Source organism: Equus przewalskii, chromosome 2 (genome assembly GCF_037783145.1).
Source record: "Equus przewalskii isolate Varuska chromosome 2, EquPr2, whole genome shotgun sequence".
In the NCBI taxonomy this organism is placed as follows: domain Eukaryota; kingdom Metazoa; phylum Chordata; class Mammalia; order Perissodactyla; family Equidae; genus Equus; species Equus przewalskii.
The window spans coordinates 59,446,802-59,473,329 of NC_091832.1; the positions used below are offsets into that span (position 1 = coordinate 59,446,802).

At 52.2% G+C, this 26,528-nt stretch overlaps 1 protein-coding gene and 1 long non-coding RNA gene across 2 annotated transcripts in view; both read right to left on the reverse strand.

Annotated features, from left to right (window-relative positions):
- The window catches only part of XKR6 (XK related 6), a 310,197-nt gene that overhangs the window by 124,816 nt on the left and 158,853 nt on the right, over positions 1 to 26,528 (reverse strand). The window lies entirely within an intron of this gene.
- LOC139078790 (uncharacterized) lies at positions 9,344 to 18,125 on the reverse strand. The gene is made up of 5 exons (XR_011531908.1): positions 18,030 to 18,125; positions 17,688 to 17,788; positions 15,148 to 15,247; positions 12,408 to 12,561; positions 9,344 to 9,994 (listed from the first exon to the last, which is right to left on the reverse strand). It is a non-coding gene; the product is annotated as an uncharacterized lncRNA (long non-coding RNA).

The following is a 26,528-nucleotide window of genomic DNA, read 5'->3' on the forward strand; positions in this document are numbered from 1 at the left end:
TTTCTGTTGCTTTAGCTCCCTGGTTCCGTTCACCCATTTTCCAGTAAGGAGCCTCCCCACACTCCCAACTCTCAGTTCACCCTCCACTCTCCACTTCAGGGAATGCAGGTCACTGAGATGTGGCCGCTCGGAGCTCATGTTCCCCTGGCCACAGCAGCTTGTTCAGGGAGGACCCAGAACCCAGCTGGAGCCAGCGAGATCCAAGCAAACTCAAGCAAGAAAAAGCCTGAAGAGTAAAAGCTGCTACAGAGGCCCAAGAAGGAAAGGACCCGCTCAGCTCACCTGCTTCACCAATGAAAAGCCAAGAGGAGGAAACATGCCAAGTATTCAAGTCATAAAAATCCAGTTCAGAGCTAACTTAACAGATCTGAAACAGAAAGGAGGCAAAGCATGGATTCAAAAGGCAGAGGGAGGCACACGGAAGGAGAGAACTTGAGGACCTGTGAGGGCAACAGAGTGACCGGACTGATAAAGCCTGGAGGCAGAAGCTCTGCAGCTTTGGAGAGCCTACACAACCCTGGGTGGGCTGAGGCCACGCCCCCGTCTTACCAGACACGGCCTGTGTGTGTTGGATGAGCGCTTACTGGAGGGACCATGAGGGACCTCTGCATACCTTTGTCCTTTTACAGATGAAGACAATGGCGCCTAGATGGCGACATGGCAGGTGCCAACAAAGGACTCGGAGTGGAGACCACCTCAATGTCCAAGGTGAGCAGGAGGAATGAGATTGTTCGGTGTGAGGCGGGGAGATGTCGGCACTGGTGGCTGGCTGGGCCCCCGTGATGACCACACACCCTCCCCAAGGACTTGCACCCAACTCTTATTTGTATTCACCCCTCCCTAGCACAGCCCCCAGGACAGCAAGTGGTTGCATACATGTTTGCTGAATGAATGAGCAAATGTCCAAGGCCCTACCTGCGCATACAGCTCCCGCTCAACAAGCTGACCAAGGCAGCTCACGCCAGAGTTCCATGGAACAGGGAAAAGCTGCTCCCCAAAGAGCAAAAGGATGTCAGCCCCTCAGCAGAACAAGCTTCCCATTCACTCCTCAAAAGCATAGGTTGCTGACTGCTGATACACTGAATTATTCATGCCCCCAGGCCTGGAGTTCCCCGCCCTTGAGTAAGTGCTCACCTTTCCCACCCCCGCTCCAGCCAGGCCTCCGCCTCCCTCAGTTGAGGGAGGTGAGGAAGTATGAAGAAGAACGAGGCCGTGCAATGAGAAGCCCAGGAGAGGGGGCAGACAGGCAAAGGTGCCCCCCTTTCCACTTCCCTTCCTCAGAAATGGGCCCCTTCCTTCCTTCCTTCCTTCCTTGGGCTCCAGTGGCCTCCTGTCGGATGGGAATCACTGGTCACAACTGTCACTTTCTCACAGGGAACACCAGACCTTAGTGTTGGAGGCCTGAAGAAGACTCCTAGATTCAGGTGGGTGTATTGGTCAAGAGGATCCGCAGGGAATTTTTCGGACGTCTGCTCCAGGCTTGATGGAGGTCCAGGCCCTTTATGGACATCAGCACGTTCCATCCCCTCCACAAGCATTTGAGGTATGGTTACTGCCCCGGCCAGGGTCGGAGTGTAAACGCTGTTTAGAAATTAGGGAGTTCGATGTACATACATCTCTATGATAAATTTTAGAAATGCTATTGACGAGGAGTTTATAAAAACTTGGAGAATGCTTATAACAATATTCAGGGAAAACAAGCAAAACAGAAAATTATAGGAAGGGCATGATATCAACTTAGCTTTGAAAATAATGTTGACTTTGCAAATGTTGGCAAAGCAAAGGAGAGGAACGAAAGAGTTGACAGTTGATCTCGGGGTAGCGGGCAGTTGATGGCGGGCCATTTAGAAATGGATGTTTTATCCCATGAGAACGGATTACTATCACAGTCGGGGCTGGGGGTGCTGTCTGGTTGACATGTGTCATCCACGGCTGTGAACATCTCAGAACAAATGGATTTGACAGACCTGCTGAGCAGCCGGGTGGAGGAGACAGGTGAGCACGGGGGTTGATGTGGAAGATGCAGGTCAGAAAGCAGGAAAGGTGGGGAGCTGAGTTGGGGGACAGGGAGCTGTGAGGGAAGCCAAGTCCCAGGGGACAGACGCAGGAGGCTGGAGGGAGAGGAGTGGGGCCCAGGGCCCAGAGCCCTGGGCAGTGGGGGGGTTTGGCAAGGCTTGAAGGCAAGCCCCCTTCCACCTGGCCCAGGCCAGGGCGCAGAAGCCCCGGGGGCCTCACACTATTGGTGAAGAAGACAATAAAAATGGTTTTAATGTACTATTTAATATAATCAAATTGTTCAAAAATTTATATATATACCTACATATACATGTTTGAGTGTACAGTCACACACATATTGTAAATATATATGTGTGTGTATAAAGTCCTCTGGCCACCCCACACCCCGCCCCCATACTCTGACTCTGCAGAGGTCCTTTATGCGGATATGAGCAAATACACATACACTGTCCCACCTTCCCCTCTTTTTATCCCTAGGACGTATTGGAAACACACTGTTCTGCCCTCTGCCCTTTTCACTTCACACCATTTTGTCGATTTACTACTAACACTAGGGTCCCCGAAGTGGGTGCTGTCACAGCCCCTGCCATTGCAGAAGTGGGAGCAGCTCCCCCAGGAACGCCTAGCCCCCGGGGCCTGAGGAGGAGGCCCCACACGATCCTTCCCCTGACAGGTCTCCGGAACTCCGCAGACATGGGTGGAGACCGGCCAGCGCTGCCAGCTAGCCCGGGGCTGAGCTTGGCCCAGCAGCCAGACTGTAACGCAGAGGCTGGGACAGCCTGTGCGTCGTCCTGCTAGATCTCTGGGCATGGCGGTGCCCCCTCACCAGCCCTGGGCAGCTGAGGCTCACCCAGCGGAGCTTCTTTTCAGTTGGGACCTCCATGGAGTTCTCGGAGCACTCTGGGTTCCCCAGGGACTCCGTGCATTATGGGAGAATGAAAGATTTAAGCCTATAAAATATAAAATATTAACTTAATTATCATAATAATACATGCCCAGTGCACCTCTGCTGAAGAAGAGGAGGAAAAGAAGATGACCGCTCTTAGCAGGAGGACTCCCAGCAGAGACAAGGATGAGAAGTGGGGTGGGGGAACGAGTCTCCCAGATGGGGCACAGTGAGCACTCAGCTCCCACGCTGCATGTCTATGGAAATCGGAAATCAACCCTCTCCCTCCCAGGCTGCCCGCCTCCTGCAGGCAGCCTGCCCTGACTTCTTCCTCCCAAACCTACCTCAGGCTCTCTGGAGGTTCCGCCTTCGAGAAACTTCGCACTCTCTGCCTTGAGGAGTTGGTTTTTGGTTATGTGTGCCTTGGTCTCTTTGCCCGCCATCCAAACAGCTCCCGGAGGGCAGAGACCGGGTCTCGGACATCTTTGAATGTCACCTCCTTTCGACAGAGTCAGCCCAGGAAACTTCTACCAAACGAATGAGCGTTCCCACTGATGGCCTGGCCCCCAGGCCTCTCTCTGTCATCAGCCAGCATGGACTGTGCTTTATGGCTTTTTAAGCAAGGCTAGAATTGTTCTCTCACATCACCCTCCCACCAACTCTGTCTCATGAGCTGGGGGTGCAGTGGTTTTTTGATTTTACAGATGAGCAAACTGAGGATTGGGGCGGATAAACAGCTTCTACAAGACGTTAGCTTTCTACCCTCAACTCCACTGGTCTTTGTTTACCCATAAAAGTACCTTGTTTGTTCTTTGCATTACATTTTCCACCCGGAAGTCACTCTTATATATGTTCTTACATCAGCTTGGTTCTGATTGTCCCAGTAATGCCAGCAGCAGAGGAAGGGCAGGTCCTCAAATCCGGCCCCTCCATCCTGGGGTCTGTGGGACTGTTGCATAACTACTCTAGGCTTCCGTTTCTTCTGTAGCAAAGGGATCCCACCACTACCTACCTCACAGAGTTCGTTATTGGGAGGTTAAACTAAATAATTCATCTCTAGTGCTTATTGTTAGAAATGGTAAACACTCCAGAAAGTCTAGCCATCCTCCGCCTCCTCCTCCTCCTCATCATCAGCCACAGGAGGAAAGTCTGGGTCTGGGAGATGGAGGCCACCAGCCTGAGACTAGGGCTGCAGCTGGGCAGCAAGCCGAGCCCCCGATGCCGGGCCAGTGCCTGTAGACGTGTCCAGAAGGCTCTTCAGGTGATCCTCATTTAGACTTTCTTGTTGGCTGGGCCTTTCCTGCCATTGCACACACCTGCACATGATTGTGGGCCCCTCGAGCTCATGGCTGGGCAGGGACGTGGTGGCCCCTCCCTGCCCAGCCCAAAGGCCTAAGTTCTCCCAAGATGAGGTGGAGGGCAGAGCCCCACAGAAGCAGAGGACCTTGGGGCTCAAATGGCTCTCCATTCCACCCCCACGTCACTGATGAGGACATCAAGGCTCAGAAGAGAGAACAACTTGTCTATGGTCAGGTTATGCATTAAGGCCAGGGCAGGCACAAATGTGGTGGCCTCCTCAGTTCCAATGTGGAGACGGAGGGCCTGGGTTCAAATCCCGACTCTGCCCCTCACCAGCCACGGGAACACTGGCTCCTCACCAGTTTTCCTGGGCCTCAATTTTCTCATTTGTACATAGACTCATCACTTCCTCCAAAACACAGTTACCAGGAGGAGTAAATGCCCAGCATTGGGTCTGACAGCTTATTGGCACTTGATAAATGCTAGTTCTTCCTCCCAGACTGATGCCTAGTCCGCCCAACACGCACTCACGGGGCAGCCGCCACACACCTCCAGCAGTGTGCACTCCGCATCAGTGTGTACCTTCTACACATTCCACAAATTACGTAATACTTAGCTCTCGATAAATTACACAGTGCTCCTCTCATCCCGTCTTCTTCCCGCTCCCCTTCTTTACTGAATTTCTGTGGTCTCCACCACACACAGTACACTGGTATGGCTTAGTGGATCCCACCAAGAAACATGGAAAAAAAGAAACGTTTACTATGTCTCAACACTAGTAACTTAAAAAACAATAGCCATAAGATGACTATTATTTTTTTAAAAAAACAGGAAATAAGTTTGGGCAAGGATGTGAAGAAATTGGAACACTGGTACACTGTTGGTGGGACGGTAAAACAGTACATTTTGTGGAAAACAGTATGATGGTTCCCCAAAAAGTTAAACATAGAATTACGATATGATTCAGCAATTGCTCTTCTGGTATAGACCCAGAAAAATGGAAAGCCAGGACTCGAAGAGGTATTTGCACACCTGTGTTCATAGCAGCCTTATTTGCAATAGCCAAAAGGTAGAAGCAACCCAAATGTCAATCAAAGGATGAATGGATAAACAAAATGTGGTATATCCACACAGTGGGAGATTATTAAGCCTTAAAAAGGGAGGAAATTCTGACACATTTCAACATGGATGAACCTCGAGGTCATTATGCTCAGTGAAATAAAACAGGCACGAAAGGACAAACTCTGTACGATTCACTTATATGAGGTACGTAGAGTAGTCACATTCATAGAGACAGAAGGGAGAATGGGGGTTGCCAGGGGCTGGGGGCAGAGGGCACTGGGGAATTGTTTAATTGGGACAGAATTTCAGTTTGGGAAAATGAAAAGTTCTGGAGATGGATGGTAGTGATGTTTGTACAACAATGTGAATGTACTCAATGCCACTGAACTGTGCAGTTAAACATGTTTAACATGGTGACTTTATGTATATTTTACCACACACACACACACACACACACACACACCCAAATGATAGCCATAGCAAGAGCAAAAACAGAGTTACGTGGTCCCAGGAACTCTGCTAAGTGAATACTTTTCTGTTATTCCTCACAACACCCCCATGACTGGCGGGCAAGTCCCAGCTGTACCGATGGGACCCTGAGCTTGGAGAGGTTTAACGCTTTCCTCAGAAGGTTCTCAGAGGGCGGCCTGGACCCCAAGCCTGGGTTCTCCTGACTCCTGCATGGAACAGCACCGCCTCTTCCACAACCCAGTGATGACAACGGGACTGTCTCTCTCTCTCTCATACACACACACACACACACACATACACACACACACACCCCACACTCAGGCAAAGCAGTAGCCGCATGCCACGTGTTGCTCCAGCGACACTCAGCCACGTGGAAATCTAGCGCCTACGTGGACTGTAGGGCTGAACTTGGAACCTTCTCAGTTGCTCCTAACACCCCATTAGCAACCGGTATTCTGTCTTTATTTTCAACTTTGCCTGTGGTTCTGCAAAACAGGCTGTTGAGAGCACATCAGGCAGAAAGGAAGTTGGGTTCTCCCTGGCGGGAAGGGAGACCACCATCTCCCATCTCCGTGGCGGCCTCCCCCCCCCTCACTCCCCGCCCACCAGCACCTCTGTGCCCGGTGACGAGATGGTTTCAGACTTGCAGAAGCCCACGCAGAGCTCTCTCCACGTGACTATCGACGTTCAGCGAGTGGAGGTGTGGATCGTGGGTAGGGCCTAAAGAACGTCTCTTTGTTCCAGGAATGTCATCGAGTCAAGACTTGAGTAAGATATACATAACATTTTGCAGGGAGACTCATTTAAAAAACAACCAACTAAACAAATAAAAGCCACCCCCCAGGCCCTGTGGGACGCCCTGTCACTGGGAGGAGCTGAAATGCCCTGGCCTCTGGAGGGACCCCCGCCTGCTCTCGCTAAAGAGGGGCAGAGGGACAGCGAGTGCCGGTGCTTCCCTGAAAACCCAGGCAGCTCTGGGAGATTTCTGGAGAGCCTCTTGTATCTTGTAAACCAAATCCAACACACAAGCAGGGATAGAGGCCCAGGGACATGCCAGCTCGTTTCTGGGTCTTAGGCAGACAGCAGTCAGCAGCACAGAAGAGGCCCCTGCTTTTGTGGAAACACAGTTTCAACAGCAGGAGATAGACAACTAACCAGTAAGCAAGTAATAAAGTGTTTCAGAGAGTGATAAGGGCCACATATATATTAACACCAGGTAATAGTGAAACCCAGAACGAAAGAGTTGAAATTTCCCTGGATTCAGGTGAAACGGAGCCTCCTACCAACAAGGATGATGTGGAAACCAAGTATCAAAGTTCCTGAGCTCGCCTTGCAGAACAGCAGGTGGACAGCTGACAGCCCCCACCTGACCCAGCATCTCGCGGGAGCACTGAGAAGCTACAAGGACTGACTGTAAACTTAGACATCACAGACCAAAAATCCACCACATGTAACACACACACCGCCCCCCACACACACCGCCAAATTTGCATGTGCGGCCGGTGAAGAAATGTGAAAGTCGTGCCTGCAAAGAGGACTTCTAAAACTTCAGCCCCCAAGGCCACATGCTTCCCCTCCCCTACCTAAAGCCCTAAATAAAAACCCTTGCTTGTAGCTTTTCGGGGAGTTTGGCATGACAGCGTTAGCTGCCCGTTCTCCTTGCTCAGCACCTTGCAGTAAAATTCCTGCTTTCTTCCACGACACCAGGTGTCACAGCTTGGCTTGCTGCGGGCAGGTGAGGGACCTCGCTTCGGGTTTGGTAGCAATAGGATCGAGAGTGACAGGGCAGTACCTTCTTGGGCCAGGGGTGCACTGTACAATTTTCCTACCACACCCACAACGAGATGGTTGCAGGATCGAAACTGAAAGGATCTGTAGGTCCCAAAAGTCTATGCCCATGAGCAGCTGTAGAGTCCGGCAAGTTTCCTAGATGGCTTCGACTTGAGTCCTGCCTTGGCACCTGGAAGAGGGTGCAGCCTCTACAGTGGTCCCCAAAGGCCAGGCCAGGACTGCACGGACCCTGAGAAACATCTGGAGAATGTGTTAAAGATACAGATTCCTGGGGCCAACTCCTCAAGGGCGCGTTTTCCAAGTGGGACTTGGAAATCTGTATTTTACAAGCACCCCAGGTGATTCTCACGAGCCCCAAGGTTTGGGAAGAACTGATCCAGTCGTTCCCAGAGGCCTTTTGCAGGCCCAGGAAGCCATGGGCGGGGGTACCCTGTCTGGGTTACTCTTGGATTCTTGAGCAGACCTGTGGCCTTCAGGAGTTGGGCTACTTCCCGTCCTGCGGAGCCCCAACCTGCAGGTGGCCACCCCTTGGCCGATGCCCCTGGCTCACTTAGTCCTGGGCCAGACCGGGGCCTCTGCTCAGCTGCTCCCTGGCCTGTGTCCCCCTGCACCTCCCTACCCCACTCCCCCCGGCCCGGCCGCCTGTCAGTGAATGAAGCCCTGCTTGGCTGGCTGCCCAGGCGCACAGTGGCGGCGGTGGCTGCGAGCTTTTATCAATGGGATCAACAGGGCATCTGCTGGGGATGAGTCAGGACAAGATCCTTGTGACTGCCACCCCAGCTGTCATTTTGGAGGTCACGCTGCAGAAGTGGCTGGCTTTTGTGGCAGGAAACTTTCCTGGGGAGAGTAAATGGCTCTGGGCTTTGGGGAGCTCAGAAGCTCTCCCTGGGAATGGACGCTCTGTTGCCCGGCTTCTGCGCGGCAGCTTCTTCTTGTAAAAGTCTCATCTGGGGGGGCTGGCCCCGTGGCCGAGTGGTTAAGTTCGCGCGCTCCGCTGCAGGCGGCCCAGTGTTTCGTTAGTTCGAATCCTGGGCGCGGACATGGCACTGCTCATCAGACCACGCTGAGGCAGCGTCCCACATGCCACAACTAGAAGAACCCACAACGAAGAATACACAACTATGTACCGGGGGGCTTTGGGGAGAAAAAGGAAAAAAAATAAAATCTTTAAAAAAAAAAAAAAAAAAAAAAAAGTCTCATCTGGGGTTCTCATGGCTAGAACGGAACGACTGGCTTCACGAAATCTTCTCTTGGCCTCCCTCACTGCCTCGCTTTATTCTTACTTGGTGTAGCCAAAACCTCTATCTGTTCCCCCTTTCTCAGGATCGGGCAGAAGGGCTCAGAGGTGGTTGGTGCTGTGCATTATGTATTTGCAGAGAGATCGATGCCTGAAGTGGAACCAGACGCTTAGAACACAGCCCTGGGCTGGGGGCCGGCTGCTGCTCCCTGTGCCTCTCTGCAGGGGCTGCGGTTAGCACCGCCCAGGGGCAGCCCTGTGCCCAGGAGAGAGAACAGCCTGAAGACCCAAACCTGGCAGGGCCAGCCGGATCTGCCAACACCATCGCCACCCATTCTTTGCTGGGAAGTCTGAGAGAAGGAAACTAAACAACAGGCCACAGAGCAGCCTTGGTGATCAAACCCTCCTCTGCAGGACAGAAATGCAAACCTGTGGATGCTCCCACTTCTCCGGCGGCTTGCAAGGGCAGCTCCAAGGGACACACAGGCCTGATAAAACCAAAATGGAATGGCTAATACCTTCTTCTAGTAATGGATGAGAAATAAGAAAGAAAAAGAAAAAGCTAGCCAAACTGATGGGCAGAGTCTTCTATCATCATTTTCTATTTACCTTTAAAAATCCTTTAAGAATCACCAAGGGACAACTACAGTCAACACAAGGCAACCACGGAAAGACTGAGTCCTCCTGCCTGGTGCCCCCACAGGGCAGCTGAAGAGGCCGCTTTCCTCTTCTGTGCCTCAGTTTACCATTGCCAACTAGGAATTACAGCATCTGCTGCCTTCTCAGGGCCTGTTGCTGTAGCCATCGAGATAGCAGGTGTCCACCAGTAGTTGTTCTGTGACCTTGAGCAATATGTTCTGTTCCTCAGTTCCTCAGGGTTTTCACTTGCAGAATGTAAATATCTGCAAAGGAAAGCCGGGAGTAGTTTCCCATCCCCCCCAGGTCTGGGGCTGCAGTGGCTAGCATGACATCCACGGTCTGATCTGTGAGATCTGTAATATAGGCCTCGTCCGGGACTGGTTCACTGATGCTGGGCTAAGTAGCATAGAGAACATGCCAGGTACAGGTAGGGCAAGAGTGCAGCATCAGCAACAGAGCAATGACGTCATTCCAGGTGTACGTCCAGCCATCGGCTGGTGTTGCGATTATGGCTGAACTCAGCAATAGTGGTGTTCATATCAAAGTCCTGGCTGGCGAGAGTCACTTGGTCTCTCAGAGCCACGACTCCTCATCTGTAAAAATAAAGGGGTGGAACTGGCTGGGTGGCCTCGGAGGTCCCTCCAGCTCTGCCAGTCTACAACTCTATGAAGAACAATGAGAAAAAGACAGGTGTGTTAACAGAAACGTGTTTTAGGTCCCCAGCTGAGTCCAAGGGACAGAAAAGTGATGGGATGGAGAGGAAAGGAGTGGGGAAGCAACTTTCTCTTTATAAAAAAATGCACCCCGCCTTTTGGGATCCCCAACAGGCCATTGAGGAAGAGGAGAGAAGCTCTCAGGGAAGAGGCAATAGACAGAGACATTATTCTTTCAAAGAGAAGAGCTGTTTGGTAGAGAACTACCCTCCTCCCAAGACCACATCTACCAACCACTCACACATGTACCCTGCACTCCGCCTTCCCTCCTGTCCCCGAGGATGGACAGTCACACTCCCAGCTGGCCCTGTTCCCCAGTGCCTGTGCAGGGACTCAGCAACTCTCCCCACTCTTTCCTGCACCATCAATGGCTCTCTCGTCTGGCTCATGCCCATCCGCATGGAAGCGTGCTGTGGTATTTCCCACCTTCAAAAATGAGAACCACCTTTGACCTCACAGTCCCTCCAGCTCCCACCCTTTATTTCTCAGCTTCCCCTTGGAGCAGAACATCTGAAATAAACAGTCAGTAGTCCCTGCCATCACCTGCCATTCTCTCCAGTCAAGCTTTTGTTCATACCTCCCACCAAAATCACTCTTGTCAAAAGTCAGCACAGCCCTTAGTCATCCCAAGTCAGGGGTTCAGCTCCCAGCACCCATCTTACTTGGCCTTGTAGCAACATCTAATTCAGTTGGTCACTCTCTATCTGTTGGAATCCTTTCTTTCCTTGGTTCCCAGACATCCTTCCAGGTTTCCTCTGGCTCGGTGACCACTCAGATCTCCCTGCTGCCTCCTCTTTATTCTTCCCCTAAATGGTCTCATCCAGACCATGGCTTTTAATATCATCTACACACTGAAGACTACCAAGTTTCTGTCTCCAAGCCCTACAGCTGCCCAGGTGTCTTAACCCATTAGGGTTGGTTGCTGTAACAAAAATACCATAGCCTGTGGCTTACCAACAACAGAAATTTATTCACGCAGTTCTGGAGGCTGGAAGTCCAAGATTAGGAGGTCGGTACAGTTGGGTTCTGGTGAGAGCCCTTTTCTGGTTGGGAGACTGCCGACTCCTCACTGTATCCTCACATGACAGGGACAGGAAAGAAGCTCTCTCCTGACTCTAAAAACAGCACTAATCCCATTCACCGGGGCCCTTCCGTCATGACCTCACCTAATCCTGATCACTTTCCAAAGGCGCCACCTCCTAATGCCATCACACTGGGGGGTAGGGTGTGGGCGGGCATCATCCAAACCGGCGAGGGACTGAAGAGAACAGAAAGGCAGAGGAAGGGCGAATTCACTCTCTCTTCTTGAGCTGGGACATTCACCTTCTGCCCTCGGACATCAGTGCTTTTGATTCCCAGGCCTTCGCACTAGGACTGAATTCTATCACCTGCTTTCCTGGGCCTCCAGCTTGCAGATGGCAGATCCTGGAACTCCTCAGTCTACATAACTGCATGAGTCAGTCCCTCACAATAAACCTCTTTCTATGTATCTCTATATATCCTATTGGTTCTGTTTCTCTGGAAAACTCTAATACATCTTCCTATATCAAAAGCCCTCCAGCATCTTCCTGTTATTCTTGGCATAAAATCCACAGTTCTTCCCATGGCCTGCCTCCCTACCCCCTACCATTGTCCTCCTCACTCACTCCGCTCCGACCAAACTGGCTTCCTTGCTGGCCCTCACACATTCCAAGCATGTTCCCACTCTGGGACCTTCATATTTGCCGTTCCCCTGCCTGGAAGACCTGTCTCCCCGATCGTCTCAGATCTGCTGTGCTCCTAACCATCCCCAAGCCCTCTGCTTAGATGCCACAGCACAGCCAGCCTGCCCCCAGCCACCGAATCTGAAGCAGCACCGTCCCCCTAGGCGCCGCCCCCGTCCCCAGCCTTTTCTCTCCATAGCACTTGTTATCGTCAGAAATTAAAATGATTCATTGTGCTGGTTTATTGCCTTCCCCGTCAGAATGCAAACTCCGTGAAGGTAGAAATCTTGTGCGTCTTCTTCACCACCAAATCCCCAGTGCCTCCAGCGGAGTCTGGCACGCAGAGGGTGCTTGGTAAGTATTTGTCAAACGAATGAGTGAGTGAGCGAATGAACGGAGTGCCCAGGGCAGAGGGGCCTCTCCTCCCGCCCGCCCGGCTCTCGCTCTCACTCTGGTTTTCTGCACCCATCCCTCCCCCTTGGGTCCCAGTTGGTTTCCTCTCCTCCCTTCTTTCCATTTCCAGTCAAGATTGGACGCTCCCACAGAAGAATGTCCTCTCCTCCCTAGTTTGGAGGCACATTCCTACCCACCCTGTCATTTGCAATGTTCCTCTGAGGCAGGCGGAGCTCCTGAGAGTACCCATTTTCCAGAAGCTCAGGTAGGTCAACCTTCAGTCTTCGGACCACAGGGCCTGGAGTCTTACATCCAGTCCACGATCAGAAATTGGTTGCAGCTGGACGTAATCTAACAGCAAGACAGAAAATTCTGGACCTCTGAAGGGAGCTGAAGGGGTAGGGAGGAGAGGCCTGAGGCTGGAGCAGATGGGAAAGCCAGCAGGGGTACACTGTGTGGAGAATGCCCTGGGACCTTGTACCCACCACTGCTCACCCCTTGACTTGGCTCCCTTCCATCCATCCAGCCTCCTCACCTGGCCAGAGTTAGCTTTCAGAAAACCAAGTCACATTTTGCATTCACATTCTTTCATGCCTCTGTAACTTTGCATATGTTGTTCCCTCTGCCTGGAATTCCAGTCTCCTGGTGAACTTCCATCATCCCTTCAAGACTTGGCTCAGCTGTGACCTCCTCTGAGCCATCCCTGAGGCACAGTCTGCCTCTGCTCTTACAGCACCTCCAGAACCCTCCCAGCGCTGTAGAGAGATTAGACCTACAGTGGGGTCTTGGGGGGAAGGGCGGGGCATGTGTGGCTGACACAGGCTGGCCCAGAGTAGGAACTCAGCAAATGGCTGAAATTGACATCATGTCTGTCTCCTCTGCTACCCTGAGTGGCTTGAGGACAAGAACTATGGGATTTTGTTTTTTGGGTGTTTTTTGCCTTTCATTTGGACAGCGTTTGCTGAATGCCTCGGTCCTGTGCTCAGGCCAGAACTGGAGATATTGAAGCGGTCCTGACCCCCACCCTGGAGGGCACGACAGACAGTGGGTGAATGTCAACAGCAGAACGTCACACACTGGAGTCATGACTGGCAAGCACGGGGCATGCAAGGACAGTCAGGCAGAACTCCCTGGGGAGGGACGCCTGAGCTGGATGGTCAGGGCAGTTGCAAAGACGATAGAAATGTCCACATAGACGAAAAAGCAAGACACCCGAAACAGTGTGGTCTACGCCCTGTCACAATGCCCCAGTGCACTCGGCCAGGAAAGCCCTGGGGCGGGAGCTCTCTGTGCCTGTCTCCAGCCTGGGTTTGCTGTTTCTGGCCAGCTTCACCCTACTCAACCCATTTAATCATAACAGCCCTGGGAGGATCATAATCCCCATTTCACAAATGCTCAGAGAGTTTACATAATTTCCCCAGGGACACACAGCTCAGTAGTAGCAGATGCAAGGTTTTGATTTATGTCTGCTGCCTGTCCTTTCCACTCTGCAGCCACTGCAGGAAGGCCACGCGGTCCCAGCCCAGGACGGGGCTGCCCTCCTCTCTGTTCCCTTTCACACACCTCCACCTCTTTCCAGTATAGCTCAGCTCCACGTTCTCCCCTCCCTGCACCGGCTGAACGAGACAAGGTCGTGTCCACACATCCAGTGACACATGCTTTGTCACCAAAGCTGGCAAATCAAGAGGTAAACAGGTGTGGGACCCAGTGCCCCAGACAAGAGCAGAAGGAGGACAAGAGGGAGAGAAGGGGGAGGGAGACGGGAGAAGGCCTGGCAGAGGAAGGGAGGGCGTGAGGTCAACCCGGGACCCAATCTCTCCGACAACAGTGCCACCTGACTGAAAATGAACAAAATGCTCCTGCCTAGCTAGAAGCCCTTGGAAACGACCGTGTCACCATCACCTCTAGCAGCAATGACGATGCGTATGCATGTGCGTGGATGTATGCATAGGGGTACATGTGCATGCCGGTGCATGCGTGTGCATGCATGGGTGTGTAGCTCCTCTGTCCACAAGCCCTTCCCTGCACACCATCTCACTCCCCGCCTTCCTGAACCCAGAGAGCTGCCAGCCTGGCCCAGAGCTGCAGGGACAACCTGCCTACCTCTGCTGAGAAAGGCCCCTCTTTGCAAATCAGAACTTCCGGGAGGGCCCAGACTCTGCTATGTGGAAACCACAGGCTGACCTCCTGCAAGCTACCAGCCCCGTTCACAGCAGCACCTCCACCAACCCCCTTCTGGATCACCCACCCCCAGGGCTCAACTCTTACAGATATTGTCATTCCCCTGCCCACGAGAGTCACCCCGGGGCCATTTCAGGCCACTCTTCTGGTCTGGACTCAGGGAATGCCAGGTCACAGCGCTGAAGGGGCTGCTACGTCAGGGTGGGGAAGAGCTTCAGTGGGGCCGGCAGAGGCGTTCAGGGGGCTGACGCCCAGCTTGCCCTTCACCTGCCACGCCCTACGCTGGGGTGGGCGGGGTGTCACCTGAGACAAATCTTCCTCCTCCAGGCCTCCCTCCCTCAGTGACGATAAAAGGGAGGGGGCCAGGACTGGGGGCATACGGCTCATTTTATGTCTAAAGTCTCTGCCTTAAGGAAGCTCGCGACTCCAGCTCGGCACGCTCGACCCTCTGCCCTGAGTCACGGTCCCCGCCGGCCTGGGCGAGCCCACCCATCACGGGCAAATATGGGTCCTGATCCTCCTTGCGCTAATTAGAAAGAAAGCTGGCCCTGAGGAACTGATGTCTTCCTCATTCCCAGACAGCGCGGGGGCAGCCAGGCGGCAGCGCGTCCCAGGGAGGACCGCAGCCCGGCCGGCACCGTCACCTGTCACCTGTCGCCCTGCTCCCGCCGGCACCGCCCCTCCGCCCCTTCGCGGCCCCACGGGTTCCCGCAGACAGGTGCGCCCCCACCGACCGCGGGCAGGGCAGGAATTTACCGATGGCGCGTCCTCTCTGGAAACAGCTTTCACTGATCGAATCTGTTTCTAGCCGTCTGTTCCTGAGAATCGCCACGGGACCAAGATCCACTTGCTCTGCCTTGTGGATAAAAAATAAAATCACCCCCAAGACCGTCCACAAAACTTCACTTCTCCCCTTTGGTTCCCGCCAACAAACACATCCCCCTGAGGAGAGGCGGCAAGCCCCACCCCACCTACGCGGGGAGCTGGGAGATAGTCTCCAAATGCTTCCGCTCTCCAGAAGCCAGGGATCTTAAAGTGTGTGTGCAGCAGGTCTTCAACCACGCACAAACACACGTGCACACGGGCAAGTGCCCCCGGGAACACGGGACATGGAAAGAACCATTGGACAACTGTGCCACAAAGATGGAACCATGGCGGATGGTTTTTCTTTAAATTCTCCCTGATGTTGCAGCAATACTGTTTTATGAGAAATAAAATAGATGGGAATGGCGGATGGGGAATGAAAGGGTACCAGTTCCAAGAACAAAGGCTGTCATGGCGGCTGGTGGGGGGGAGGGGCGGGTAGCCCTCAGCAACGGGTGTCTTACAAATCAATATCTTTTAATGAAGTTAGCAGCTTAAGGGAATAGAACTGCCCTTCTCCTCCAGAGGGAAGAAGGCGCTCTGAGGGGAGCCGTATCTTCCTCCCTCCCCTAGACATGGCCTTCCCCAATGGTCCAAGGGAAGCTACATCTGGGCAGTGAAGGTGGAGCAGGATCAGAGAAAGAGGATACAGCTCAAGATGATTTAGTCTTAAGTACTAATTCTCTAGTGAGGACCACTAGAAGCCATGAGGCTTGTGTGTGAAGCCTAACTCACAGGCTGTGTGACCTGGACAAAAATGCCATCCATGAACAGTTGTTCATGTTGTGAACTGCCCAAGGATGCAATGTCTTGGGAAGAGGTGCTGTTTACATTGTAGACATACGCCAACTTATCTGAGAGTGTGTGGGTGGGCACAGAGGTTCCAGGCCTCCTGGCTGAGTCCTACAGCAGCAGAGGAGAGAGCCCTCCTACATAAATTCGCCTGGCACACTCATTAGCACAGGCCTACGTCATGGCACCCTATCCCAGCTCTGCTCTGGAAGGGACCTGCAGTCACTTCTCCTTGCTGCCTGCCCCTTAGGAAGCTCAATTCCTGGCCCCACAATGTGGAACAGTTGCCTGACCTTGGTGGTGGGTGGGAAGCAGGAAAGGGAGGGAGGGGTGGATCGGATGTGACGTTGCTGGCCTCTTTGCTGGGTCAGAGGGCAGGGGTTGCTAGGGTTGCTGCCCACTGGGGCCTGAGAGCTCCCCAGGCAGTGGTGGGCTGAACCGTCCAGGGTTTCAGGTGGTACTAACTTAAAAGAGTTACTCCAGGAAGGGCCCCTTTTATTTTCTCCTTTTCTTTTTTTGTAATAAAAACTGTTTATATTTAAGGTACATGGGCCCCTTTTCTAATTCATGCAAAGGCTCTGTGGGCTAGCAGAGGCTGGGTTGGGGGTAGGTTATGTGTTCTCCCCTGTAAAAGGGGAGTGTGAAAGGGCCGCCTGAGGGGCTGGAGAGGCAGATGGGCACGTCCAGGGGTTTTATGGACGTCTGTGGGCAGAGGACTCCCAGTCGGGGAGGGCTCCGGACACACCGCTCTCCCACAGGACTGAGCTCTGCTCTGTGGCTCGGGCGGTCACCTGACACGGAGGTGGTTCCTCTGTTAAAAATAGACGGGCAGCCTCCGGGTGGCATCTCTCGTCAGAGTCGGGCGAGGCAGAACCACGCCGAGCCTGATTGCTATTCCCGGGAGATCGCCGCCTGCTTTTCATTTGCGCGTTTACTGGGAAGTTCTTTATTTACATTGTGGTAATTTACATTTCCCACAAGGCCCTCGGTTCCCAGATCCCTTCCCTTCTCCATGTTGCTGTGCTGAGTCGCGCCTGCCCGCCAGCAGCTCGCAAGGCTCTGCTGAGAACTGCTGGGTAAATATTCCCCAAGTTCCCTGGGAAAGAGGCTGAAGAGCGGGCCGAAGTTCCTCCGCAAATAACCGCGCTCTTGACACTTGGTTTAAGAGACGAACAGCCACCCCGAAGGCAAATCCGCCCAGAGAACGCACCTCTCACAGTGAGACCCCCACCTTTCCCACGACAGGGCATTGGGTCCCCTGAGTTCCAGAGCCCAGGTGGTCCACAGAAACGGCCATACTGGTGCAATAAGGACTAGCTCTGTGGATTTGGGGGAAATCTCAAGATGACTCCTACTCTTTGTGTACCCACTACCTTTTTGCCAGTGGGAAAGAGAGACATTCACTTCGTTTTCATGTCCCTCCAGCCTCCTGTGTGTCTACCTTCCTGCCCCTCTCACCTCCCCAGGCTCCAGGGAGGTGATCAGCTGGGAGGATGAAGTTTTCTGAGTCCCCTGTCACGCCTCTTGACTCACGCCTCTTGACTCACACCTGCCTCACTTCTCCCAGCCCAGGCTGGCTCTGATCGATCGGGCCAAGGAACCCACAAGCAGGATGGATTCCGCCCCACGTTGGTGCTCACCAGCTCCGATCTGAGGCCTCCTCCTCCGCTGGCTGGTTCCCAGTCGCCTTCGCTCTCCTTTCCCATTGCCGGTGCCTCCCTGCTGCCTGGCCCCTTTGACCCTGGAATCAGGGGCAGCCACCTTACCTCCCCGAAGCACAGTTCAAGCCACCTCACCGCTCGAAGACCCAACTTAATCACAGAAACATTGTCCTTCTACTCTCCGCAAATCATATAACCTGTTTCCCACCCAAACTAAATGATAACCAATCGTAACACCTATTCCCCTCTGTGGCACCCGGATACATCTCTATCCCTGCTTTATTTGTCCTTATCACACTTGTCACTGCCTAACTCACTCACTTTATCACTGCCTAACTGTAGTTCTTTTATCTCTCATATTTTCCATCCCGCCCCCCCCCCCCCCACACACACTATAACGTAAGCTCGACGAGGGAGGGATTTCCGTTGGTTTTGTTCACTGCTGTGAAACGCACAGGGCCTGGCACAGCAGGGGCCCAAACACCACGCGCTGAATGAATGAATGGATGAACGGTCACTGAGAAGCCACGTGGGTCCCGAGTCCTCCCCTCTTCACACGCATCGTCTTAGTTCCTCCTGGGGACAGCACAGCGAGCTAGAGGTTTTTATTATGCTCCTTTCACACGTGTGAGAAAGTTCGATGAATTCCCAAGGTCACAGGTCTGGAGAGGGGGGAGCAGGAGCCCACTGCAGTTTCGTTCAGCAGGACAGTCCCAGCTCACAGTGGGGGACCCAGGCCCCACTGAGCCCAACGCCCAAGCTCTTGGACGTCATTCTGTGCTCCCTGCCCCTCACCCTGGACGCTGCCTCCTGACCCTCTGCCCCTCCTAATCCTCCGTCCTCACCTTGCCCACCCTTCAAGGCCCACCTGTCTAACACCACTTCCTCGATGCTCTTCCTGATCCCTACAGCTGAGTTTGGGGCTTTTTAATCCGTTTTTTAAAAACTCATTTTTTTTTTTTTTAACATTTGCTGATGACCCTGGATCTTCCGTAGGATGCAGAGCAGGGTTTTGAATTGATCTTATTTAGATCTTTTTTTGTTTTTCTCTCCCAAAGCCCCAGTGCATGGTTGTCTATCCTAGTTGTAAGTCCTTCTAGTTCTTCTATGTGAGCCTACCCCACAGTATGGCTACTGACAGACAGGTGGTGTGGTTTTGAGACCAGGAAAAGAACCTGGGCTGCCAAAGCAGTGAGACTATCAAACTTTAACTGCTAGGCCATCAGAGTGGGCTCAAAAAAAAAAAAAGAAGAACTTTTATTATGTGCAATCTACCTTCTGCAATGAAATGGTGAGTTCTTGAGGACACAGTGCACAGATCTGAAGCACCGCCCAGAGCACGTGCAGCATCTTACGAATAATGAATGTGCAAGACGTACTTGTTAAATGAATGAAGGGGAAGAAAACAACTTTAAAATTGCTTTGTCTGAGTTGATGGAGCCATAATGGAGGCAGTGCTTAATAGCTTTTGAAGATAGAAAAAGATATGATGAATGGATAAAATATATAAAGAATTTTTCACAAATATACCTAATACTTTTCCACAATTTTTACTCATTAAAATTCACTCTATTGTTGAAATGTTATTAAATAATTTCTTAAAGATGCTTATACTATAGTTTGTGCCTATGGCCATGCATGACACTGTCCCTTTAGTTATTTCAGTCCTGATATTCCTCTTCAATATCCAGGTATTTCTCTTAAGCTCATATTTTGGAAGTCAATGTAAGTAATGTCTGTCTTGATCAATAGCAATAAAGTTGCTTTGAGCCAATTAAAAAGAAATTCACAGATGGGTAGGGCGTGGGTGAAATGGGTTGAAAGTAGTCATAAAAAGGAAAAAAAGTTCACCTGTGCCTTGTCATTTGCTTGTGGCACACGTGTTGTCCTCAATTCTAAATTCTTCATCCCTCTGGCTTATTTTATTCTCGTGCACCATCCTAGAATATTCCAAGACTGAAAGCTCCTTGAGAGCAGGGAGCGTGTCTCCCTCATTCTATTTGTGTTCCAACAGCACACAGCATGAGCTACCTGGTAGGGGCAGTATCCTTCAGCTGAATTGGAGGAGTCTTTAAATACGGAGGGAGAGTAGATATTCTGCAACATTTTTCCTAATTTTAAAAGGAATGGATGTTCCCTTTAGGACATTAGAAAACACAGAAAAGCATGTAGAAAAAACAGAAATACCCCACCATTCCTTAGATCCCATCAGCCTTAGATGGGAACCAGCACACTGATGTCCTCGCACTGCGCATTCTCATTCGGCCTCTAGACCAAAGAGACCCATGTGGATGGCTGCCTCAGTGCATGCCAGCCTGGAAGGCCACAGCAGACACCAGGAGGTCCTGAGGACACCTGGCCTCTGGTGAGCTGACTGTCAGATAGGAGCTCTGCTGCTCGGAGGTGCAGGAAGCACAGCGGACGTGGGCATCGTTGCAGGAGGCCCATGTTTTAAAATATAGTGCATTAACAGAAAATTTGAGTTTCCAACAGACCAGCAATGACTGCCATTGAAAAGATAGTTTGTTGCTCACAGATCCCAATAGGAGGGGATAAGCCACGCTGTGGGGGGCCACCTGGGGAAGCACTAGGGTCGGTCAGGAGGTAGAAAGAGAGGCGGAACTATGGACAAGTCCCACAAGGCAGGGGAAGCAGGCATAGGATTGGCTAGTCCAAATATTTTGAGCTGGCTCTGGGGCACAGAGGCGGTTCCTAGTTGTCTGGTACCTGGGGTGATTAGGACAGGGGGACAGAGGTCCAGAGTGTGAGAGCCCAATAAAGGAGGTGGTTAGGGGTTCAGGTTTGTATCTGAAAAGTGCAGTAGCAGGTGGGTTGTTTACTATCTGTAGGAATTGGAAGTCCTGGGAGGGCCAGGCCCTCCAGGGTCAGTGAGGCCCCAGATGTCATAGCATCAAATACAGACAATAAATGACACAGTTAATACAACCCAGCTGAGGGAGGACATGCCCTCTGGCTCAAGGAGTTGATCGTTAGACCTGGGCCTCCAGACTTCTTCTCACACCAGGCCTGGGGCTCACTTTCCTCCAAGAAGATGCTGCCCCAGGCGTTCATTCCAGGGGCAAAGCGATGCTGGTTCACTCACCTGCTTGCAATCCTCAGACCACCTCTGGGAAGAAGCAGAGGCCGAGAGAGGTGGCGGGACTCTCCCTGGGTGACCCCGTGGATGGCCCCTGGGTTGAAACACAGGACCGGTGCTCCTGGAGATGGTGAACTGGGCTGCATAGTCTAGGGCCCCTTAGGGAATCTCAGACTGTCGGATTCGAGGGTCCAGGAAGTGCATCAGGCCTAAGTCCCTCATACCTCAGGAGAGCAAACTGGCTGAGAACAACTCACAGGATCAGGATCAAAGTCTCGATCCCCTGTTAACTCAGACTGTGCTCTTCCCACCCCGCCATGCTGAGTTATTCAACAGAAAGTTGTTATTTTATTAATACCGGTACAGTCATCATCATCATCACTTCCTGATTTTCGTGCAAATGGAAAAACCCAACTCCTTTGTCCCTAATGCAGTAGGGAAGCACTGAAAACCCCCAAACCCAGATGGAGACTGGAGTTTTAAAAAACCAGGTCAGGCAACCAAGGTCCTTGGGGCTTCGACTGGTCTTAAGCCCTGATTAAAGCCCGCCTCTGAACGAGCAGAGCGTCACGTCTCCAGAGGAGGAGGAAGGAAGTGGGGCTCAAAGGCGCGTGGAAACCTAGCTCTCCTGAGCAGAGGCCACAGAAGCCCCTGGGGCCAGGCCAGGGCTGGACAGCGGCGGGGGGACAGTGATGGGGTGGGCGGGGGAGCACAGACTCAGAACTCACCCACTGAAGGCTCAGAACTGCTCTACCCCCAGGCCGTGTTCTTCCAGCTTCTCCATCTTTGCACTGCCGGCTCCCTCTGCCCTCCTCACACCTCCTCCCTGGTAATCTCCTCCCCAGCCTTCAGAGCCAGTTGAACCCTTCCCTCCTCTGTGAAGCCCTTCGAATCTCCTTGACTCTGGAGGAGAACCCATTGAGCCCTCCATGGTGCTCTGTTCATCCCTCCAAGATAGACTTTAGCAGAGGGCATGATGTGGAGTTCCTAAAAACAACCAATGCTGGCAACTGCTAGGTACCCGTCATTTAGCGTACTTTATTCCTCATCAGCACAAGTTCCCTGCAAGGTAGGGGTTAGTGTCCCCACTTTACAGATGAGGAAAGTGAGCCTCAGAGAGCTAAAGATACCTGCCCGGAGGCCTTCATCCAGCAAGTGAGGCAGAATCTGGACCCCCATCCAGTTTTGCCTGAATTCCACATGCAACGTCTATCCTGGTGGCCAAAATGCCTGGCTTTCTAGTTAGACGGTAAGATGTCTAAAGGCAGGGACGTGGGCTAATAATGTCTGGCAAATCATCAAAATTTTTGGATGAATGAGTAAACAAACAAGTGGATGCATGGACTGTGGAATTTTCCACCTTAATGCAAGACTATTCCGTATTGGGTAGGTTTTCTACCAGACCAGACATGTTGACTTGATTCCTTTTATTGCCATGACTGGTAAGAAGATTCAGTGGGATGCTATATCAGGGGCACAGCTGAGCTGCTATATCAAAAACACCCCAAAAGGCACAACAGAATATGATTTGGATTGTGACAGTCCAGGTGTGTAGGCTGCTCTGTTCCAAGAGGTCTAGCGGATGTAAAATGGTGTGGCTTCTCTGGAAAACGGTCTGGCCACGCCTCGAAAGTTAAATCTAGAGTTAAATGTGACCCAGTAACTCCACTCCTAGTTCCATACCCCAGAGAAATGAAAACACGTCTTCACAAAAACTCATCCACGAATGTTCACAGCAACATCACTCATAATAGCCAAAAAGTGGAAACAACCCAAAAGTCCATCACTTGATGAATGGATAAACAAAATGTAGTATATGCATGCAATGAAATATTATTCAGCCATAAAAAAGGAATGAGGTACTGGAGCATGCTACGCCATGGATCAATCTTGAAAACATTATGCTAAGCAAATAAGCCAGACATAAAAGGCCACATGTGGTAAGATTCCATTTACATGAAATGTCCAGAACAGGCAAATCCATAGACAGAAGGTAGATTAGTGGTTGTCAGAGTATGGGAGGAGGGGAGGAATGAGAAGTGACTGCTAACGGATATAGGGCTTCCTTTTGGGGTGATGAAAATGTTCTAGAATTAGGTAGTGGCGCACAACTTTGTAAATATATTAAAAACCATAAATTATACACTTAAATTTTTTTTTAATTTAAAAAATAAACTAAAAAAAAGAAGTCATCCTATCAGGACACAGGCTAATGGGGCATCTCCGCCCCTCTGGGCCCTCAGCTTCCAAGGTTGCTGTATTTGCTGCCTTTCCCAGGCGGCGGAGAGCAAGGGCAGAGACATGCGTCTTTCCCAAGTGTGGAAGTTGTGTGCATCACTCCTGCTCGGGTTCCGTGGCGAGAACTCAGTCACATGGCCATACTGTGCCCAAGGGAGGATGGGAAATGTGGTCCGGTTGGGCAGCTATGTGCCCAGGAAGAAGGAGAACAGGATGGATTTGGTGGCCCTTGGCAAGATAAGAATCTTTGCCAAAAATGGCAAATTAAACTATGGTAATCAATTCTCATTTGGTTATTTATTCTGCAGATATTCATAACAATAGCTGGCACTTGTATAATGCCAGGCCTTGATTTAAGTTCTTTATGTGCATCGTTTCATTTAATTACATTAAAAACGTGTGACATATATTATTACACCTACTTAAAGATGGGGAAATTGAGGCACAGAGCATTAAATACTCTGCCCCGGGTTATACATGTGGTACGCAGCAGAGTTGGGAGTTGAACCCAGGCCGCTGAGAACCACGACTATAGGAGCTGTTTCTTACTGTATGTAGAAATAGCGAGATGGTGAGCAAGATCCGGCAGGAATCCCAGGTTTCTGCCATTCTTGCTTTTGCTCTCCTTGGTGCCACTGGTCGCCTCCAGCTGGTGCTTTCACTAGGCTGACCTACGGCAGAGGCCGTTACACAAGAGCCCAGTGAACTCCTTCAACCAATGGCAGCTTGTTCAGCGTTCTCGAACTTCAGTGAGTATCAGGAGCATTGATGCAGCCTGTTGAAACGATGAAGGGCTGTGCCGCTGCTGGCTCCCAATCCCCGGGGCAGGGGCGAGGACAGGGCGTGCTCCAAAGCTCCCACAGACAGTCAGACGTGGCCCAGAGTCTGAGAGCCCCTGGCAAAGCTGACAACCATCCAAGGCTTGTCCACATCCTCAGAGCATTCTCTGGTGTCGGGCTCCTTCAGCTACATTCCCGGATCCTCCTCAATACTCCTGTGAGGCGGGGTCATCATTGCTTGATGAAGCAGAGGCCCAGAGAGAGAAAGCTGGGCTCCCACCTGCACCTTCAACCTGTATGTCCACAGCTCCGGCCCCTCTGGGATGCTTTCCGGGGACAGACACCATTGCTTTGTGGACGGCTGCAGGCACTGACCACCCCAAGAATCAGTGGACTCTGCCCATAGTTGCTCTGTGGATTGCTTCATCCAGCAACGTGACTGCTCGCCTGGTTTCTGCCGTCTCCTCAGACCGCTGGATCTCAAGCCTCAACCAGGAGTCACCTGGCAAGATTATTAAAAGTACAGATTCCAAAGCCCACCCTTGAAGGTTCTGAATCAACAGGTCTCGGGGGGGAGGGCCTGGGAATTTGTATTTTATTGGACTCTCCAGGCCCGGCCTGTTTGGGAACTACTTTGTGGATCATCTAGTGGGAACCCAGACCCAGAAGGGGCCCTGACTCACCCTGTGCATTGAGCCCTAAATGGCTCCCTATTGCTCTCAGGCAGAAGTCCAGCTCCTCCCACGCTAATTCCTCCTCTTAAGGATCCTGTTTCAAATGTTCAGAAAGCTCTCTTAACCTTCATCTGCAACAGTTCTTCCCTGTCCTCCTCCCACTTTGCCTAATTGCTGCTCTTTCTGTCAGTCCCACAGCACCTCCTCCAGGCAGCCTTCCTTGATCCATTAAATGGTGGGCTACTGTTCTCTGGCCGCCCACAGGGTCAGTTCTCCGCCATGGCACTCCCCACGCTGAACTGCCGTGACCTGTTTGCTTGTCCGTCTCCCTTCAACGTCGTGAAGGCAGGGCCCTGCCCACTTCTTGCACATTACAGATCTTTGTTGAATGAATGAATGAAAGAACAAATGAATGAAATAAACAAAATGAGCATCCCAGAGGCCCCTGGCTCAGCTTCCTGTCTCCAGCCCCTAGAGAGCAGGAGGAGGTGAGACGGTGTCCCTTGGGCGTCAGGCACTGGGCGGCGCCACTGGCCCCGCGCATCCGTGTCGCAGCGGAGAGGGAGGGACCGCCCGGCCGGCAGCTGCGGAGCCATCTGCTGCGCAGGCGGCGGCGCCCGCCCCAGTGTTTGTTTACAAACCCCGCTCTGCGTGCGAGAGAAACACGGCTCCCCTTCCAGGCGCGCGCTGCCGCTGCCAGCCCGGGAGGAGGGGCCCCGGGGACGGGCCGGGATGGGGAGCGCGGACCGACCGGCGCGGAGGGCGCGGCCAGCACGGCGCCCGTCTGCCTCCGCTGCTGCCCTCCCTCCAACCCCACCACCGAAGGCCTGGCCTCCCGTCAGGCTCCCCCGCTAAGTAGTTGGGCGACCCCGGCTAGAATACGGACCGTGGTGACAACAGTATCCATGTTATTAGGGCGCGTTAAGGATTAAATGAGGTGATGCACACTGTGGCACTTAATAAACATAAGCCATTGTAGTGTCACCTGGGTGATGGGATGCGTGTTAGGCAGTTTACGAAGTGTCTCTCCAGTCCAATTTCTCACCCAACACAGGAACCCCCTTTCAGACAGTCCCAGGTACAGATAAATGATAAGGGGTGGATTAAAATTCATTCGGAAGAAAATTCGTTTTGAAAAATAAAGCCATTCTGATGTAAGTGCACTTCTCGGGTCACCGTTCTTACTGCCATTCCCCCTGCAGCCACAAGCCCCGCGGCGGGCGGGGCGGGGGCGGGGGACGACTAACCCCAGGCAAACTCCACCCTCAGTCCCTCTCAGGGGGGCTGGCTTCCACCCCAAAGGTGAAGGATGGTCACTCAGGCTGCAGAGGGCTTTGGGCAGTGGTGGCTGAGAGCAAGGCTTTGGAGGGACCGCTGGGAGGATGGGGGGCAGACTGGCAGCCCCCTGCCCGCCCCACTGCGGCTCCTCCATGCCCCTGCTGCAGACCTCCGCTAGACCTTGCCTGTGTCTGGATCTCCTGCTTCCTCTGTAAATCCACAAGGCTGTCATCTTGCCAGGACCGGCGTGAGCTGGGGGTGCTCCCCATATGTTCTCCAAGGGACGGTGGTGGAAAGCGCTCCTCCTGGATTTCCCAGTGCCCAGGCGCTCGTTTCTATATGCTTATTGGTCTGTTCGGATCTTTTCCCGGATACAAAGGAATGAAGAGGATACAAAGTGATGATGAAGAAGAGGTCACACTTTCTGCCCATAAAGGAACTCACACTTTAGGAGGCGGAGACAGAAACAAGAATACCACTGTTCATTGCCTCCCTACTCTCTGCCAAGTTGTAAGTTTGATGTTTCTCTGGCCATCCATTCAGTAAATACTTATTGCACCATGAACCCATCAACTGGGTCCTGAGGATGGAGTGGAGAACAAGTCTTACAGTCAAGGAGAAGCAGTTAAAAATAATTCCAATGACAATGCACGTACCGTAAGGAAAACACCTCTTTTAATCCTGACATTAACCCTAATAATTCTGAATGGTAAATATGATTATCCCCATTCTACAGATACAGAAATAATGGCTC